General features: G+C 32.1%; 1 pseudogene; it reads right to left on the bottom strand.

The window, feature by feature from the left end:
* Positions 1–1,924: 1,924 nt before the first annotated feature.
* On the bottom strand, positions 1,925–17,638 carry LOC128174314 (multiple epidermal growth factor-like domains protein 10; annotated as a pseudogene).
* Between the last annotated feature and the right edge of the window lie 5,006 nt (positions 17,639–22,644).

Below are 22,644 nucleotides of genomic sequence, written 5' to 3' on the forward strand. Positions count from 1 at the left end.
GATGGTTTTCGGGTTTTAAGGTAGTACGAAACACCCCTGAAATTATTTATTTGAAATATTTTCAGAAATACACAAAATAATGACTTAATATGATGTAAAAATTAATTTTAGTCCATTATCTTACGAAAAAAATATAAATCATACCCATCAATTACTCAAGGCCAAATTAAGTTAGGATACAACGTATTTCGATAATTTTGAAACATACATTTGGATGGTGTTCATATGATTCTTATGCAATTTAGCCTTATATCATTTAAAAATGCGTAATTTGTGTTCTTGTCATAGTAAAGACCTGAAATTTAGACACAGCCACCACCAGTATGTTAGCTTTATGTCAAACAAATTTCAAGGTCATATCTTCAGGTCAAAGGTCAAATATGATGACGTCATCTAAGATTTTAATCAATTTATACCTCCGTCAAACATACTTAAACCTTAATTAATCTAAAACCAATGGTTAAATTTTCTTTATTTTGATATATTTTAATTACAGGGTCATGCCAATCATACTGTTAAATTCTATTCAAATTTGAATCATACATTTTCTTTTTAGATACCGTTAAGTGCTGCATATTTTCGTCTTAAAAGAGTATTCACAAGCACTAGTTTTACATTATATTGCATGAGAAATTATCTTAAGTTACCAGTTATAATTTATTTTAGTAGTTTTAAGTAACAAGAATGTCTCTTGTTTAAATAGCAGCACAAATATTTGTAATATCTTGAAAAATAACTTAATGGCATAGAAAATTATAACAATGACTATTTCATTTTACACTCCACTGAGTGGATATTCCAATGTTAGGTTTGGGGCGATGCGGGCAAAAATTGAGAGGTCAAATTTTACGTATTAAAAGATTTCATTCCAAAGAAAAAGATATAAAAATTTCAGAAAAATTGAATTATAGGAAAAATTTAGCTTACCTGTTTTGTACTACCTTAAAACGAGTTTTCGTTTATTATTAATTAGCGAAGCTTGATTGGGAAGATAAAAAACAAATTGGTAATCTTCAAGTACAAATGATATTTAAAATATATAAAACAAAAGACAGTTCTCTTCCGATTTCTCGGAATTAAAGCCTTATCACTCGAATCTATTATTTTAATATAGTAGTACAGATAAGTGGATGACATCCCGCGCAAGCGCAGGGAATTACATTTTACAAATTAATGGGCTTTGGGTTTTTTTTAAATACATTTTTGTCCGATTTTTTTTTCTTAATTGTTTTTATTAGCATTTAAAAAAACGAGTCTTACAAAACGTAATTTCAGTCAACAAAAATATTATAGCTCATTGTAATGTTTGAAGTTATGAATTCAGATGTTCGTCTGCAAACCAGACCTACCCGTACATACTTCTAAGAGCTACGCGTACAGTATGAAATATTGAGGCATGGCATTAGAATAGATATAAAACAAACAGAAGAAAAAAAATCATTAAATATTGATGACCTGAGACAAATCCTTTTATAACTCTGCCATTTGCAGGGCCATCTAAATAACTATTGTTAACACTCTTATCAATGCAAATAATGTTTTCAGCTTTACATTGTTCACAATAAAAGTTTATGTATGGATTTGATTATGAATAAAAATCAATAATGACAGAATTATCAATATTAGCAAGACAAAAAAATGCATTTTGAACAAATAAAAAAAGAAGTTAAAAAAAGAAAATAGCTTTGTTTAAAAACACAAAGCCAAAAATGCACTTGTGAAAATACATCACTTTAATCTATTTGTAACTATTAATTGCATTATATGCATTACTGGTATATTGTTAGAACAAATTGATAACGGGTAATAATCATTCAAGCATATGTATGTATTATTATATTTTTGATCTTGATACCATTCAAATACATTGTGTTTCATCTACCGCACATACACCCAAATATGAAAGAACAGATGATACATATGTTCACAGATTTGAATGATTTGATTAGCTGTGAATTTCATCGTAGTTGCTGGGGTTGTTGATAATAGCAAGTTCTGTGTATTGTTGCGATGTTTCAATAGGTCCACCTGTAATCAAAACAATATTTTTTGATATTTTCAAAATTATTTTAATTCAGTCACCATCTATAATGCTTTTTATGTAAAATAATAACAAGTATTATGTCATAATTATAAACCATTTGTTATTACATGTAGTTATTCATATGTTTGTTATCTCATTAATTTGGCTAAATATAAATTCTACTTGAAAATAATTACACACATTATAATTTAAGTTCTGTTAAAATGATTATAATATGCATTTTAAAGGTTTTCGAATTTTCATTTAGATCGAGTTAAAAAGATTCAGTGCTTTTTTTTCTTTTTTTTTTTCCCTGTTTATTGCAGTATTATTTTAATTTTGTTTGTGTTGGTTTTTTTCTGCGTTCATAAGACAAAAATTGTATAGCAATTTATCGAGACAAAATTGATTACATTAGGAAAATATATTTCTTTAACAATTTATATCACATTATTCCTAATGAAAAATATTTATTCAAAATAAATGGTGGTTCATATAATTCAAAATAAACAAAAAAACTTGGAAACAACTCAAGTATATGAACTTTCTGCTTTATTTTTCGGAACTAGGTAAAACCAATGCCTTTTCTTATCCGTCTATTAAAGATATCTCATTTTTTTCTTATTTTTATGATCTACATATCTTTGAATGTATTTTTCATTAATATATATTTGGAAGCAACTTCAAATGACAGATATAGTTTACAAATGGTTGGTACATGTACATGTATGACAAACGTATCAGTCTATCAAAACACATTTTGTATAATTATGTAAACAGTCCGTCAAGAAAAAGAGTTAATATATATCGTCCCATTTAACATAACTCATCTTTTCAGAAGGATGAGGGAAATACGGGTTGGAAGCATTTACTAATGGAACTTTACCTGAAGGAACTTGAAGAGTTGTACCTGTTTTCCTTCTCCACAATATAACATGTATTATACTTCCACCGAGAATAATTACAACTGAAACAGCAACACCAACAACAATAGGGATGGTGTCACCATACGACTGACAATTTAACCTGTCTGAATCAAAGAGTACATATTAACTGACAACGTTCGTTATTATATTTATTTAATATACACTGGTGAACATGAATTTATGAATATCGGTACTTAACTTAAAAAAGTTAACGTGTGAATTAATTATTGCATTAATTGATTAAGGCAATATTAGCTGCATTTTCTATATTTTTCTTTTCGGTGCAAGAACATGCTTGTATAATAAGTCTGCATGTAACTTGAACTTTCATGATAAATAAGATTAGAACAAATGATGAATTTTTGTAAAAAGAAATAATTCTCTTCTAAGGAATACATAGCAAACCAATTTTTGTACAGGAGGACAATAATTCAAATTTGTTCCAATTGAGGCTTCTTAACGCCTTTTCCCACAAAAAAGTGGATAACAGAAAATTAAAAGCCATGATATTTTTTGTCTTTAAACTAGAAAATAACATAAAAAACGTGAAAAAAAATTCAACATGAAAATTGCAGCTCATATTGCTTTTAGATTATTAAAAGCAGGTTTTTGTCAATATACCTAAACCACAAATTAGGCCACTCAATCCCCGTTTACAGCCTTCGGTGCATATTCCCAGAACTGGATCACAAGACTCGTTTCCAGAACAGTAGCTGTCTCACCGGTTGATGCAGTCTAATCCAAAGAACCCAGGCGGACATGCTGTGGAGATCATGACATAGGGGTTAAAACTTTTATTTTCGGGATTTCTATTTCATATTTATGCTTATATGAGTTAAGAATTGAAATAAGTGAAGTCAACGAATTTCAGGTTACAAATTGTCTAATTAATATGGTTTATGTATTTATAATCAGCAGAGCTATGAAAAGTACAAACTTTCGTTACAATAGTCCCCTTTATATCCGTGTAAACATCCGTTCAAGCAACTTCCGTTGACGTGATTGCAGTGATCGGTTTGTAAACAGTGCCCACATTTTCTGTTGCATTCAGCTCCAAAGTATCCGTTATCGCACAATTGAAAACCATCAGTAAAAAAAATATGAATATTTAAGTGAAACACGTGCTTTTCTCAAGGACGTCGAAAGTATCTACATAGGAAAGTTACATAATAAATAACATTTATTTCTGATTTATTATGATTTAATGATCTTAATTGAAACCTAATGTGCAGATCGTAAATAAACTTAGGTAAAACTTAAATTAGACAAGAATATTACACAGGTAACAGATCACAATTTAGCCAAAAGAAAAGAAATTGAGGTTTATACATAGAATTTGAAAAGTTCTGCTTTGGCATTCACATCTGACTTTGGTTTACACTACACACAATCTTTTTACAAGCAGTCTCTCCGTAAATTATTTAAACAAGAGGCCCGATGGGCCACATCGCTTACCAACAATGACTTTAAATGGGCACTCAGATGATATGGTGCCATACGCCTCTCGATAGAATAACAAAGAATAATTATTGTAAAGTATTCAAATTTTACATTTATTTTTGCATACACTTAAAGTTTGACATTGTGCCTTTATTGGATACCATTTTAATTAAAATAAGAAAATCCTATGCAATATATAAAACTAAACATCTGGTAGGGGTACACTGTTTACTTCTAGCATCAAGATACATTTTTTAACTACTCACTAGCTAGTTTATTTCAAACAAAAAATATATATTTCAATAGTTATTGTATTTTATTGAAAAAAATCCTAAAAATGTAAAACAAAAAAAAATGTACCGCAATGCGCTTTATTCCTCAAGTTAAAGACATTCAACAATTTAATTCGCCTTCCCAATTATAAAAGACTGTTGTTTACCTGGCGTAAACTTCTGCGACTTTTATAACCGTACTCACTTGATTTAAGAAATAAAGTACGAGTTTTCGTGAATGTTGCAGAATAACCTCCGAGGTCGAGAAATGTTGTTTTGAAATATAAAAGCCGAGGCGTGAGCCGAGGCTTTTATATTTCAAACAACATTTCGAGACCGAGGAGGTTATCCTGCAACATTCACAAAAACAAGAACTTTATTTCTATTGTACTAACAGCCAAGTATTTCTACAGATCGTTTCTCCTATAGAGAGACGATCTAGGTCATTTTGACGGCCGTTCCGTGTAACCCCAACGGTTTTGTTAGTAATGTTAACATGTGTATCGATCAAAGGAATCATATGCAGACGACTGACTTTTTCTTAGGATTAAACGGTAATACTCTTCACTTATTTATAAAATATCTTTGAATCACATTCCTAATATTCTAAGGGCAATTTAATACGATTATTACTACTACACGTTATATATTTTATGTAAAAACATGCAGTGAAAATGTGCTAGGGAGGTTCTAGGAACAGCCGCATTGATCTCTAAAAAATAAAGATTTGAGGCAATACACATTGTTTTGACTGGAACTAACACGTGAAATTGACATGGTTTTAAAACTTTTTACGGTTTGAAGTTGTACTTCCATGATCAGTGCGAGACAAATAGGTATTTCTGATCTGATAATTTACTGATGACGTTCGTGGTATATTGGAGAATAATGTCTGCGGCATCTCTTTGATCTCGGCGATAACTGTAGTAGAATAGTGAATACACTCGAGTGAAAAGTGACGTGTTAAAGAGTCATTATAATCAATGTATTGAAAAGCAAATCACTTTATTTTACTAAAGTGGACCCTTTATGTTGTTTTTTTCTTTATTCAAAAACAACAAATTGCTACAAAAGAATGATTTTCCACTGTTTAATATTTTCTTAGGAAAAGCAAAAATGCCTTTTTCCCCGTAACAAAATGTGTCAGAAGTATTGAAACTGATTTACACGGACCTTTATTATTTGCTTTTGTCTGAAAAACTATCAAAATTGATGAAAAATTCATATAATTCATATTAAAAAGGGGCCTCAGAAATTAATTACCGTATATCATCCTTTATTTTTTTTCTACAAGTACATGTATTTTACGTTTAGCCAGACATTTCTAATAATCAACCAAAATTTCAGCGTCAATGGTAGAATTTAAATCAAGATACGGCGCTCACAATTTTGCTAAGTTTCAGTCATATTTTGTTCTAATGAGTTTCTTACGTTCATCTTAAAATTTTAACTTGGTATTTCCTATTGTACAGAATGGCCTCATATCTGTGGAGAAACACAAAATCGTGAGCAAGGTTTTTTATCTTGCTTATAATTCGAAGCTTAAGATTCAAATAGGGTTTGTAAACAGAAGAAACATGCGCCGAAACATATCAAGAGTACAATTCATGTTTCAAAATGAATCATACATGTATATATACCTACATTTTTCCGTCAGCGATATCAATCTCTTTTCAAATTGAATAAATTCGAAAAAATGCTGAGGGTCTCAACAAGCCGTATTGCATAATCATCCAGTACGCATAAGATAATGCCTAATTACCGATAGAATTAATTGTATTTTTTAGAAATTAGTTCATACATCAGATTTTGCTTATTTTTCGTGGTAAACAGTCTACTGTCTAATTTACCGAAGTCTCTGTTCGATTTGATACTTAAAATTCACAAAATACAGGCGATAGTTCCCAATATTACAATCATAAATAATGAAAAATGAAACACAAATCAAAACAAGCTAACACCATCGTCATATGTAAAAGCTGTCAACGTATTGAAATATTTGACCTCAGTTTACTTCACATAATCCGCAACAATGTATCTTGCATGTTTCAAAGATTCCCTTCGCTTGCGAACTGTTGCACAACAAACAAATTCAGATTCAGATCGACCCGTTTAACATACGTCCAATATGGCTAATATGAACAAAGAACCTCGTTTTAGAAGTATGAAATACCGAACCCGAAGTTTTAAACTGATTGAACACGCCTTTCCTTTTCTTTATCATTATTTTCGTAATAACTCAGATTTGAATCAGAATTAGCCCATATTTTTTGCAATTTATTATTTGCTTTCCAAAGGACTACTTATGCTAAATAACGTTTAATTTGACTCAGTAGTTCTGAAGTAGTAAGCTTAACACACAGACGGTCAGACGGACGACGGACCAAATCTGTTACACTGATTCTCTATGTGACAGTTGGTGCTGCATGTCTGACTACAGTCTCTACCGTAATGACCTTGCTGATATTCTACAAGTTGTTTTTCGTTTAAATTTTTTTTGTTTTGATCCAACAGATCGAGGGTCACAGTATTTAAACTTTTAATATATTTTTTTTTTAATTTTCATTGAAAACAATAAAAATGTTTCTTTTTCATCGTTGTAGTAATAATTTGAAAGCAATTAAAATCAAAGACCCACCCTTTGATTTTTGCCTGGTATGTATATGAATATCATTGATTACTTGCCACATTTTAACAACATGCACGTGCAAATTAGTTATGGTTTGAAGCCACTACATTAAAACTACGTTCTACGTTTACATGGGGTTTTTATTGGCAGAGTAGCATTACAGATTAAAAAGAAAATACAACAATGAAATATTACTTTCAATGTATATATGCTTATCATTTCTTAGTAAGAATAATTGATGACACGTGCATCAATTAATTTAATATATGATATTCATCTTATTTAAATCAACATTTCTTTTTATTCAAGATACGACCTGAGATGAATATTTCAAAAATGATTAAAATATGTTTTTTTTTTCTTTTACGTCTTACACAGCTGATATTTATTGTAATAACGCATGTTCAGTCATCTAATTATAGCAGAATTTAAATGCTTAAAAATCTGTAACGTTTACTTTGATCACACGTGTCTCCATTCCATCCTAATTTACAGCCTCCATCGCATCTCCCAGTATACCTGTCACATATACTGGTGACTTTGCAGTTTACATTACATCTTTGCATACAGTTTTTACCAAAGCGTCCGGGATCACAATCTGCAATAATATTTTTTTATGTTTAATTCATCAATAATATAAATATGCGTGGTCCACAGTGAGGTAGAATACGGTCGTTCAAAAAAATATGTAACATAAAAAAATTAATAGCATAAAATGTGTCAATGTTGTTTTGTTTATGTGTATTGACAGTGTACACGCAATAATCATCTTATTTTCTTTTTAGATAAACAAATCGCCAATAACTGTTCTAATATCGAAATTGAAATTCTGCAATTTATAAGAAAAATATTAAAAATTTCTTGGCGTGAAAGTTTACCTTAATTTGCCTTATGATTTGATAAAACGTTAACTACAGTTAGTTATTGTAAATTACTTCATTGCAATATATACAATAACTTCTGATGTGAAACAGACGTTTTACTTTGATCACATGTGATTCCTGTCCAGCCTGGTTTACACCCTTCGTCACACTGTCCATAAGTCCTGTCACACTGATCCTCTATGTAACAGTTCATGCTGCATGTCTGACTACAGTCTCTACCGTAATGACCTTGCTGACATTCTACAAGTTGTTTTTTGTAATTCATTAATAATATAAATATGCGTGGTCCACAGTGAGGTAGAATACGGTCGTTCCAAAAACATGTAACATAAATAGATTAATAGCATGAAATCTGTCAATGTTGTTTTTTATGTTCAATCTGTCAATCAACAATAATATTTGGAGAGGTAAAAATTGTAAAACCCCGCCGAGCGGGATTTCAACTTATGAATTAAGGATTCCTTGTAAACACTCTAATCCATTGCGCTACGCTGTTAAGTGACATTATTGGGAAAGAAACTACTTAATTAATCACACTTCATTGTATTGTTTTTTTTTTCTATAAACAATACGTCACAACGTGGAAGTGTTCCATACCACCATAATTGGCCTTATGATTTGATACAACTTCTTCTACGATTTAAATTACTTCATCGCAATATATACAATAACTTCTGATGTGAAATAAACGTTTTACTTTGATCACATGTGTTTCCTGTCCAGCCTGGTTTACACCCATTGTCACATCGCCCATTAGTCCTGTTACACTGATCCTCTAAATAACAGTTCATGCTGCATTTCTGACTACAATCTCTACCGTAATGACCTTGATGACATTCTGTAATTTGTTTTAAATTCATCATCAAAAAAGTAGATATTTTGAGCGTAATATATACAAAGGAAAATGATATATAAACAAACGATACTAGTTTATTACATGGATGGTACGAAATAATGATATGTTTAGAGTTTGTTTGACCATTTGAATCAGAATCACATCTGAAAACAAGAGATTGGCGACAACTCTTCAAGACTAATTCAACCTAATTCATTTAAACACACTTACTACAATCCGTACAAAATGTTTTATACAAATAGAAACTAGTTTTTGCAGATGATACTTCTATTACATGTATAATGTTATATTGAAATGACTTATAAATCATTCAAATTCTAACGTTGGTTACATTCGCTTCCTGTCCATCCTGGTATACATCCTCTGGTGCATTTACCTGTAAACCTGTCGCATACACTGGCAAAGAGACAGTTAATGCTGCATATCTCTGTGCAGTTTCTACCGTAGAAGCCGCTGTGACATTCTAAAATAATCCTCTAAAACTTAATTACACGAAATCAAGTTTTATTTCTTTAAACAAAAAAAAAAAGCAGAACACTACATGATGAATTTCACTTGATAGATTAAAATTTGAATTTGGTTTGAGTTGTCAAATTTGGATTGTTATATTCTTCAATATCACATTTTGTATTTGTTCTAATCACAAAAAGAATTTATAAAATGATTTTTGGTTTTGACAAACTTACGATTTTTTTTTTTTATTAAATTACGGAATTAGGCTCAAGCAATAAATTGATTTGACGCAAAACAGAGGAAATTCTGACAACATTTTGCATATTTTGTTTTCCGCTAAAATATTTTGGCAGTACTGTAATATTAAAAGTCAAGCATTTATATGTTAATCGATAATAATTTGCATATTTTCTGTTAGATTTATACACTCATTAAGATAATTTAATGACACGCAATGTAAAAATATAAAATGCCTAAAACGATGAAAATACAATATCCCAACAACTCGATCATCAACCTCTTATAATTTTTGCCAGCAGAATAAGGTTAATACAAGCAGTTAATTGCTATAAGTGTTTCTGTATTGTTATTAGTCATTGTTTTGTGAAATTGAATAAAAAAAATGGGTAGGAATTCGAAAAGATATAGAGGAAATTAGGATTGAGTGGTTTTTTTAATTGTTACAATGTACTTAAAACCTAATGTTTTGAATCTTTTGGTTCCACTGACATTCATAAACCATTTTTTCAATTTTTTAAAGAGTTTGTCTGTTCTAAATTTAATTGACAAAATACCTAAAAACTAATAAAAAATAATATAATGGTACTCAAAAATCAAAATCATTAAAATGGGCTGTTCTTGTCGCACTTTCTTCGCTTAATTGAAACACTACTTCTAGATTTCAAAAAAAAAATATGTGAGAAAAGTTACGTTGATGACATTTGCTTCCTGTCCATCCCAGTGTACACCCGCTGTAACAATGTCCCGTTGACGGGTTACATTGTCTGCTATAGTAGCAGTTTACGCTACACTGGTTATTACTGAACTGAACTTTATTTATTTTACAACGATTGATAAACAAGTTCTACAACTTATATTAATATCTCTCGTTGGCACGGATGTTAGCGCGAGGGGGTCATTGGTGTGGGAAGAAGCCGGAGTACCCGGAGAGAACCCACGTGTCCAAGCGGGCGACCGCCATACCCTATCACATACGACCTCTGTCGATCACGGGGATCGAACTCGGGTCGCAGCGGTGAAAAGCGAGTGCATTATCCACTACGCTACCTGGACACCATAAAAAAGTTATTACAATGTATCCCATTATAGCCCGGCTGACATTTTAAAATAGCATTACAATACATGTACAGTCAATCAATATTTTTCTAAAAGGTTTAAAAAAACGTTTGGAGGAAATGTACTGAAAATTGGGACCTGTTCAAATTATGCATGTTTGCATTGATTTGTAGGGATATCTTAGATATCCTTATTAAACTCTTGAGTAAAGAAATATAAAACTTAAGTCTTACGTTGATTACATCTGCCTCCTGTCCATCCAGGTTTACACCCAGATTCACATTGTCCTGTAAACCTGTCATATATGTCATCATGTAGACAGTTACGGCTGCATACGTACGTACAATCTTTCCAATAGAATCCGAGCTCACACTCTGCAATGTTCATTGAAACATAAATACACATCATAACGATAAAAAAATGTTAATGTTTTTGTGACAACATCAACACAAATAGATTATGCATGTTTTCAGATTTGAACAATTATATTCTTTTGAAAAAAATTATCTCTCTTAAATGGTTTTGATGAGAAGTTCATTGCTATATTTATTGTATGACTTTCACAATATAAGGAATATAAAGAACTTTAAAAAAAAACATAGTTTTACGTTGATCACATTTCCTTCCCATCCATCCTTGTGTACATCCTACGCTACAATCGCCTGTAAACCTGTCACAATTTCTGGACGGGAAACAGTTTTCGCTGCAAATGCCTGTGCAACCGTTACCATAATAACCCAGCTGACACACTGCAACAATTGTTTTTAGCATTGACATCCGATTAACGAATATTCTTTCTTGCTATGATTTTTACCGCAAAGAATATCAAAATAAATAGCATTAAGTACAGTACAGCTCACGAGTATCCCGACACCCACCGTGTAAAAAACACGGTGGAAAACGGTCTGTGTCGCACCGTGCACACGGTGTGACACCGTGTATGTGTATTGGAAAATTCAAGAAAAGGCACCGTGTCGCACCGTGGCCGCCTGTGTAACTCCGTGGCCACTGTGTTACTCCGTGGATATCGTTACCTGAGACGCTGATAGAAATAGCGTATGTTTAGAAATAAAGAAATTATGGCTAAACAAGGGTTGAAACATATATATCCTTTTCACATTTAAAAAAAAAGAGAATGTTGACTTAAGTTGCACGGACCCAGAAAATTGTCGAGGCTGTCAACGTGAAGTTAATTTTTTGTGATCTGAAAACTCGACGTGAATGGGTACCTTTTAATTCATTTGTACTTAAATAAATTGAAATAAATTCACCAAAAATATTTAATAATCAATTTATATATAATCAAAATTCAAATCAATTTAATTCATCTTGTTTTTTTTTCCTAAACACACGTGATGTAACTGACGATCCTATTAAAATGTCGGGAGCTTAAACGTCTTATTTCTATTATCTGTAAACACTTTCTGATTTATCAATTAATTTACAGTCTTACTTTAAACCAATTAAAAATGAGAAATGAAAACATTTCAGATCATGTTTTTCTAAAAACATGTGCTGTTGTAAATAACAACCCCATATTACCGGTGACTCGAATAATTTGGACTTCAGCTATTTATGTAGCAATAAATAAACAAAAAATCACTTTTATATTATAGATTATAGATAAATACATGAACAAACTCTTGTTAAATTATATTCAAGCATTGTACATGTATTAAGAATATACCCGCATTTCATAAAATATTTTTCAACTTTATTTCCATATAGCTGGTAATGGCCTCGTTATTCCACATGAAAAAAATCACTCGTGCGATATACGGAAGCTGATCAGATACACAGCATTGTCTTTCATCTTGGGTTCTATACACAACAGGTGTTTTTTGTCTGTCTTGTTAGGTGTCATTGGAATTTACAACTAACTTTGTGTATATTTGGACGTCTGAACAGGTGTACTCGAGATGCCGTTATTCACACCTTTCCGCGAACACCTGTTTGGTAACTCATCACAACCCGTCGTGTGTATGGTCTGAATACATCTTACTTCTACTGTGTTAGTTCAATGATTTTTCCTAATCTCTAACAAACAAAAAAAATTGTCTGTAGATATGTACACAAACAACTACACGTAAGACTATCGGCGCGTGGTTTCGGGGAACAATACAGCAACTCTATAAATGCGGGAATTTCAAAGTATTAACTAACGATAAAAAATTATTTACCGGGTACACATACATGTATGTACGAAAAACACCTGATTGATTAAAAAGATGAATGAGATAATACCGGTCACTTTTTGCAAGCATTTAGAACACACAACTTTATTGATGTGAAATAGCGTCGAAATTTTAACGAAAAATCTTATTACATCGTGAACTTTACAAACTTTTAGTCATTGTGTTGAAATCGTTATTAAAACCATGGATCTAAAATAAATGAATTAAATTCATACAAATAGAACTCTGATTATTCTAAAATGATTGCACAAAAGTACAGAGAGAGAGAGAGAGAGAGAGAGAGAGAGAGAGAGAGAGAGAGAGAGAGAGAGAGAGATTTTACAACGTAATATTCCAACCCTCATACATGCAGTATAAGAATAAAGAAACTAAACATTTCAAACACTGAATACTTCATTTTTCTATTTTGCGGACTTAAAAAACACAATAGAACGGCATTTTTCCTATCATGGAAGGAGCACGTGGTCTATCTCGCGGGCTGATTTGATTGACAGGGATAGCACGTGGATCCTAACTGCATATATTCTATCGCAATTTTAGGAAAAGGGTTAAATATAATGGAACCTATAAATCTAACTTATTACACTGAATTACAAGTAAAATGTACTTAAATCAAACTCATACTGGCTCTCTCTCTCTCTCTCTCTCTCTCTCTCTCTCTCTCTCTCTCTCTCTCTCTCTTATATGACGATCATTAAACAATCAAACAGTAATTATTGCAATACTGAGTAAACTGTAGTTTCTTGGAACACAAATAATTTCTAAACTCAAGTTGCTATAAAGATGAAATAAAAAAATATCAAGTACCGATCCACGGATTCTTAGCGCTATGAATACTGTGCGGTACTTAGTCTACATGGACAAGTACATCACACATATGTATAAAAGTAAGAAAATTTGAAAATATATTAGATATAAAGCTGTATAATTATATTACTTAGAGAAAGTACATTTGTTTTCGACAACCCGTTAGATTTGTTATCGTTGAATAGAGTATAAGTGAGAAAAGATCACAGTTATGGTTCTATGCACTACTGAAACTGCCAAATTACAGTAACTACGATTACTACTACGTTTAAAAACGGACTGAAACAAAAACTTATGGAACCGTTTATTTGAATGTTAATAAGGAAAAGAAAGTGTTAGTGTTTTAATTGATCAAACTTTTATGTGGGCGATATCGATTTTTGATATCAACAAAAATCCACCGTAACAATCACATACGTCTGAAAATTGCGTGCCTAAAAATTTTATTTATTTCTATTTCTTTGTCTTTTTCTTTTCTTCTCTAACGTACATCAATAAATATTTTATTCTTTATAAGTTTTATTCCTAAATCCTCCTTTTTTCACAGGTAAATACCGCGTGTTACACCGTGTTACTGTCCGTGTTGCATCGCGTTGCACCGTGTAGCACCGTGCTTTTTCTCGTTCTGTGGCCGTAACAGAGAACAATAGATCAAAGGTACCGACACTTCCACGCTCAGCGTGGACTTTCAAACACGGTGGTCGGTGTTTTTGTCGGGATACTCGTGAGCTGTACTGTAACTATTTACTAACACGATAAAATAGGTCAAATTCATAAATTCTAATAATACACCCTTATTACAGAACAATACAGAACAATATTAATTTAGTATGTAAATATAAGAGTATTAATATGGCGATTTGGCCTAAACTAAAACTTTAAATGATTAGATAAGACCGTTCATCTGTGCAAACCAGAGTTCCTTATGAACATCTGGCGCTAAAATAGCATAGTTTTTGTCAAAAGTGCTTATTACATGTAATAACTGTATCTGTCCTTAAGGAAGGAATCTTATCAAGCATACTTCTCATAATAAGAAATTCACGAAATTTTGACACAGTCAAACGGATTATATTACCAAATGATTATATCAGTTGAATCAAATTTGACCTTTTTGTTTTCGCATAAAGGTCAGGTCAAGGCCATTACCTTTTTCATCAACGTAAAGTATGATAAAAATAAGTGTAGCTCTTTGTAGTTCTGTAGACATTTGTTTAAGATTTGAAGATCTTAAACTTATACTACTAAATTGGAATAAGTATTTATACTAAAATTGATATTGCTTAGCCCGCATTTCCTCCAATGTTCTTAAATTTTTAAGAAATTTTGATTAATCAAATATATGTTTGACAAGTCGAAAACCAGAAAAGACTTCTTCCCTAATGAATTGTTTTGGGGGATATAATTTGCGCATTTTGGACAGAAATCGGTGTCATTATTTACTTTTGTTGAGTGAAACACCCGATCACAGAAAAAATGGTCTAACGTTATCAGTTTAAGTCTTACTTAAGGCACCAGGCGGACTATTTTCAGCTATATCTTTAAATATCTAATTATTCTTATACGGGTTTATTTGATCTACTCCGCACACTTTTGCCTTTTTGAGCACCAAAATTTCGGTGCAACACCAGTCTGCACATCAAATTGGTCTCATTAATCAGCGCAAGTCCTAGTTTAGGCACATAGCGTCTTATTTTAACTCAATTTTTTCAACATCTAATTGTTTTAAAAAAGGTTGCTCTAAACATGTTTTGATCGTTTGATATTTTTTTTATCAATAAATCAACATTATAAATGTGCCTGTATAAAAAGTGTAAATCGAGAACAATGCATTTACAATTCAAATACTGTAAACGTACAATGTTTGGCTGTGTATTCTATTTGGCGATTTGGCGGAATGCGGATTCCGCTAAATCAAGTGCATCTCTAAATGCCATGCATACGTCAGGGGTTTAGGCTTTAGGGTTAGGCCAATATGGCCATTTAGTAAACATGTATTAAATCTTAGAACATCTTCTTTTCTACCCTCATGTAAATCTGTTAAAAACTAAATGCATGATTATGATGTCCCTGAAGAATTCTACCAAAATTGTGAAATGCATCGCCCCTGGGTTAGGGAATCTGGCTTTAGGGTGGGGCAAATAAAGCCATATAGTAAAAATGTATTAAATTTTAAAAAAAAATATTCTTCTTTACTCTCACACAGGGGAAAACACATGAATATATGGTTATGATGTCAACTAACTCCTCTACCTAAATTGTGAAATTTATGGCCCCTGGGTCAGGGGTTCAGGACATGGGGGAAGAGGGGGGGGGGCAATATGTCAATATAATGTTTTAAAATCGTCTTCCCTATTCTCACATATCTGCATGAAAAACTGACTTCATAATTATGTTTACCAGGAAATCCTCTCCTAAGATTTTAAATTCCATATCCCCTGGAGTATGGGTTTTGACTCGATGGCAGGTTCAGAATGGATGTATAGGTGTTAATGCATATAATTTAAAAATTATCTTCATTACTCCCACACACCTTAAAGGAAAACTGAGTTCATGATTTTGTTGACGAGAACTTTAAGTTTTCGCCAAAATCATAGATTTTATATTTCTTTTTGAAAGATTATAGGCAGGGAGGTGGTCATTACAAATTTAGAATCTTTCTACTCTAGAATGAAACCCAATTAAATGAATATATGAGACTCCTCGACAAGTTTGTGTATGGGTTATATGCTACCTAGGTGACCGTTAAGGCATATTGGCCTCCTGTTTGTTTCACTCCAATTATACTATAGCTGAGTTTTGAAAAATAATCATTACAAACAAATGTGATTATTCAACTACGATCAACAAATGCCGGATAAGAATAGTGTTGCATAGCGTCTTAACCAAGGATCTTATTAGATAATTAAGCAACTGTTATACAAAATTCCGATTTAAGACAAGACTACAGAGTTTTTAATCTTTGTAAATTGTGTTATAATAGTTCACCTTGATCACAAGTTGATCCCTTGTATCCTGGGAGACACCCAAGACAGTGACCTGTGTTGATGTCACAACGCTTATCCTGACAGTTGATGGGACACTGTTGGTCACAATGTACACCATAGACACCTTCCCTGCTACAACCTACGGGTAAACATAAAATTTACCAATAATTTGAAGAAAAATATCATTTTTAAGGGAATAACAACATTATTTCCAACTTTGAACTCGTTCTACATTTATTTCAGTAGTTAAAATAACATATTGTTACTAATCCTCGTGATCATTCTAAACTCACCATAAACTTCCATCTCACATAATTCGTAGTCAGCGGATTTGGAGTAATAACTAGGATAATCAAAACCCATTATACGTTCGTTATAGTATATGACTTCATCGTAAAATATTACTCAAATAAGGAAAAGTGGTTGCTAGTTTTATGTTTTATGTTTGGTCATTTCTGAATGACTAAATTTTTGTATGTATGTTACGATGTGTTTTATTTCTAGCTGTATTACTTTAATGTAGATAGATAAATTATTAAGGGAGCTCCCTAAATCAAGGCTTATATTGTTTAGATACCAGGTGACGATATGGCAATAAAAATAATTCGTTAATATTGGTTGTATCAATTAAATTCATTAAATATCATCATAGCTTAGCTGTTAAAGTATTTGAGAACCTCAGAACACGATTTTGGCTTTTTGATTCTGTGTTCGAAATATTTATAATGGGTTTGTATCTTGCCGCTTTCTACACTTTCTTGCTGTTCAAAATATGTTTGACATTTGTACTTGCTTCAATAGAGATTTTTTTTTTATTTCAAGATACATACATGTGAGACCGATATATTTAATTTTGGGATACAAATTCATGCTTAAGTAAAGGACCCCTTCCCCCTTTTGTAACTACATGTATTTTCCCTAACCGTAAGAACACTCACGCAAGATTTTCATCAGCATCATAACAAAATTGCTACTCTTTAAAAAAAATAAAATTGTTAAATTTATATATAAGTTTTCAAATTTAATAAGACTTTAGATTACATTTAAAATTATGTATATAATTAGACATGTGTGTCGTTGTTTAACTTTCTTATACTTTGAAATGAAAATAATCGCAAGAAAACTAAAGTTATCTTGTTTATAATAAGTATGAACTATATTCAATCATTTTTCATGAACAACTATATATATAAAAAAAACTAAAATACTTAGTGATATTCCATTCTCTTCTTAAATGGACTATATATGAAATGGGCTTAAAATGTCCCCCCCCCCCCCCCTAAGATACAGATCATCATTTTACTGTACTTCTTTGTTTTCTTTGTACAGATATATATATGTGATTTTTTTAAGTCATGTTCATTTTGATTCAACTGCCCACAAATTAGAAATATGACATCGTAAAGACAACCTTATCCCGCCATCTTTAGTATTAAACAGCTTGGTTTCAAGCAGTTTTTGTTTCGTGAGTGCAAAAATATTAAGTAAATAAGTGAAAACTATATTTTGCAGCAATTTTTAGCTCACCTGAGCTGAAAGCTCAAGTGAGCTATTCTGATCACATTTTGTCCGTCCGTCCGTCTGTCCGTCCGTCCGTCCGTCCGTCTGTCCGTCTGTCCGTCTGTAAACTTTTTACATTTTGAACTTCTTCTCTAAAACTGCTTATCCAATTTCAACCAAATTTGGCACAAAGCATCCTTATGGGAAGGCAAATATAAATTGCAAAAATTAAAGTCCGATCTGTATTCAAAGCGGAGAAAACCTTGAAACTGTAAAAAAAGGGTGTGCATTTTTAAAAATCTTCTTCTCAAGAACTACCGAGGCAAATTCAACGTAGTTTAGCATAAATTATCCTTATGGGAAGGAAAATATAAATTGCAAAAATTAAGGGATAATTTTGTTTCAAATCGAAGTTATTACGAAAATAATAATAAAGGAAAGGCGTGTTTCAATCGGGCTCGGCATCCGGTAAAATGGGTAGGCAAGACTTGGCCTGGGCAAAACAAAAGATTGGCAGTTATTAATCCGCCAATCTCATTAAAATTTCAGGATATTTGATGGACTAGTATATTTGTATTCGCTGTAGATATTGCTGCAAAATAATGCGTATTTGGAATTGACGATTGCCGATCTGCTCCGGCATTTATTTTGCCACGGCCCGGGTTTGCATACCCATTTTACCAAGACTCGTATTCCATACTTCTAAAACGAGGTTCTTTGTTTAAAGCAGCCATGACATTAAACGAAAAAGGGTCGATCTGACTATGATGAATTTGCTTGTTGTGCAACAGTTCGCGTATGAAGGGAAGTTTTGAAACATGAAAAATATATTGGTGCCGATTTTGTGAAGTAAATTGAGGCTAAATATTTCAATGCGTTGACAGTTTTCACACATGACGTTGGTGTTAGCTTGTTCTGATTTTCGTTTCGTTTTCATTATTTATGCTTTGTAACCTGGAAACTATCGTCTGTATTTCGTGATTTTTACGTATCAAATCAATCAGAGACTTCGGTAAATCAAACAGTTACGTTAACTGTTTACCTGCGCAAATGAAGCAAAATCTGATGTAGGGGTACTGAAATACAATTCATTCTATCGGTAATTCAGCATTATCTTTTGCGTAATGGTAGATTAATGCAATAGGTTTTGTTGAGATGCTCGGCATTTTCTCTAGTTTATTCAGTTTAAATAGAGTTTGATATCGCTTACGGAAATATGTAGGTATATCCATGTAAATATATATGATTCATTTCGAAAAAATAAATTGTGTTCTTTATTTGTTATACATGTAGTGCATGTTGTTTACAATTTCTATTTACTAACCATATTTGAGTGTTAAGCTTCGAATTATAAGCAAGATACAGAGATTTGCTCACAATTCTATGTTTGTACACAGATCTTAAAAGCTAAAGATTAAAAAAGTATAAAAAATTGTCAATATTTATTTCGAAAATTTTCAAAATCTTTTTTTCCAGAAACCCACTTATTGAATTGTAAACTTAACCTTTTTAGCTCACCTGAGGATGGGGCCAAAATGGGGGGTCGAAGTTTAACATAGGAATATATAGAGTAACTCTTTAGAAATCTTCTTCTCAGAAACTAATCGGCCAGGAAAGCTGACACTTGTGTGGATGCATCCTTAGGTAGTGAAGATTCAAATTTGTAAAAATCATGACCCCCGAGGGTAGGGTGGGGCCACAAAAGGGGATCGACGTTTTACATAGGAATATATAGAGTAAATCTGTAAAAATCTTCTTCTCAGAAACTAATCAGACAGGAAAGCTGACACTTGTGTGGATGCATCCTCAGGTAGTGTAAATTTTAAAGTTGTGAAAATCATGACCCCTGGGGGTAGGGTGGGGCCACAATAGGGGATCGAAGTTTAACATAGGAATATATACAGTAAATCTTTAAAAATCTTCTTCTCAGAAACTAATCAGACAGGAAAGCTGACACTTGTGTGGATGCATCCTCAGGTAGTGTAAATTTTAAAGTTGTGAAAATCATGACCCCCGGGGGTAGGGTGGGGCCACAATGGGGGATCGAAGTTTAACATAGGAATATATAGAGTAAATCTGTAAAAATCTTCTTCTCAGAAACTAATCAGACAGGAAAGCTGACACTTGTGTGGATGCATCCTCAGGTAGTGTAAATTTTAAAGTTGTGAAAATCATGACCCCTGGGGGTAGGGTGGGGCCACAATAGGGGATCGAAGTTTAACATAGGAATATATACAGTAAATCTTTAAAAATCTTCTTCTCAGAAACTAATTCGCCGGCAAAGCTGGAACTTGTGTGGAAGCATCCTCAGGTAGTGTAGATTCAAAGTTGTGAAAATCGTGACCCCTGGGGGTAGGTTGGGGCCACAATGGGGGATCGAAGTTTAACATATGATTATAAACAGTAAATCTTTAAAAATCTTCTTCTCAGAAACTAATTCGCTGACAAAGCTGGAACTTGTGTAGAAGCATCCTCAGGTAGTGTAGATTCAAAGTTGTGAAAATCATGACCCTTGGGGGTAGGTTGGGGCCACAATGGGAGTTCGATGTCTTACATAGGAATAAACAGAGTTATTCTTTAAAAATCTTCTTCTCAGAAACTAATCAGCCAGGAAAGCTGAAACTTGTGTGAAAGCATCCTCAGGTAGTGTAGATTCAAAGTTGTGAAAATAATGATCCCCAGGGGTAAGGTGGGGCCACAATGGGGGGGGGGGTCAAAGTTTAACAAAGGAATATATAGGGTAAATCTTTAAAAATCTTCTCAGAAACTAATCAGCCAGATGATTCTTTATAATTGTTAAGACTTTGGCCCCAGGACAATTCTTTGGCCTCACAAGAAGGTTCAGAGTTTGATGTACGTTTATATCCCATATACATGTATAAACTATTGTTAGGGATCTTTTTTAGATCTGCAATACTCAACATATGATATGACTATAAAATCATCCGTTAGAAAAGGGACTAATGATTATAAACATAAGAATATCCAGGGGAAAATGGATTTTATTTATACAGGATTTACATGAATTATTGTACATAGTCCAGATAGTTTGTATTATGACTCCATTGAGCTGATTTTATCATACCGCTTGTTCCTCAGGTGAGCGATGTGGCCCATGGGCCTCTTGTTATAAAAAAAAAATGACATTGCATTCTATTGTACCCGAAAGACTTGAACAAATGACGAATTTTGGTGGCCAAACATAACTCATATCATTTATATTTACAAATCATTGTATCCCAAAAGATATTGATAAGTGTTTTTTCAAAATGAGTACCTAACTTATATCACATTTTAAAAAAATTCTTATATAAATGTAAAAAAAAGAAAACAAAAACAAACTTATAGCCCAACTATATGGAAAATCCTTTGTTTAGTTATACACGTATGATTATATTTGGGACTTCAAACAATATTATACTGTTATGCTTATACATAAAGCTCTACTTAATAAAACAAATCAAGCAAATTTTGCTTGCAATGTGAACCTACCAAAAGCAAAGACATCACTTTTCAGGAAGAGTAGGATGATCAAATACAGCATAACTAGCATATCAGTATATCTGAAACAAATACAAAATGCGTATTTACATTATAGTTACCTCTCATATACATTGCACTACATGTATAATTTCAATGCACTTACTTTAATACATATACTTGTTATCTTTTGTGACATGTTAAACCTTCAATTAAATTAATTCAATTAAAAGAAATCAACATGCTTTTTCTGATTTTTATCATCTAATGATATGGAGGTAAATTTGTATGACTTTATATATTCATGGAAATAATATCTCAAAGAAAAAAAAACACGATGCCTTACAGGTTAAACAAACATTAATGGTTTATAAGATGTTGTAACTTTCCAAATTTCAAACGTCTGTTTAGAAGGTGTTTCTAACAGTTCATACATTTGTAATAAGCATACACAAATATATGAAATTTACAAGAAATATATTGTCCCATAACGTTTTCAATGATTTTTTTTATATATGTAAGGGAAGTGTTATATTAAGAAAATTGATTCATTTGAAGTGCATAGTAATCCTTCAAAATGAATGATTTATCACTAATGACACTGATCAAATAATAATTGGATGGAGAGAGTTTAGATAAAGCTACAAAAGTAAACATTGAATTTTTTTCGTTATGAATAAGTGACTGTAATATCATTAGGTTAACCCGATATACAGAAAACTAACATTCCAAAAAAACTTTATGACTTTCATTAGTAAACTGTCAATATGTATGTACGAATCAACAAAGAGATGGAATGATAAAACACGCAACAAAAACATAAAATACATGAAACAGATAAAAAATCGTTGGGCTTGTTAAAATTTGAATATTTTCTCTTGCTGACCCATGATTGT

The sequence above is a fragment of the Crassostrea angulata genome, chromosome 2 (assembly GCF_025612915.1).
Source record: "Crassostrea angulata isolate pt1a10 chromosome 2, ASM2561291v2, whole genome shotgun sequence".
Lineage (NCBI taxonomy): Eukaryota > Metazoa > Mollusca > Bivalvia > Ostreida > Ostreidae > Magallana > Magallana angulata.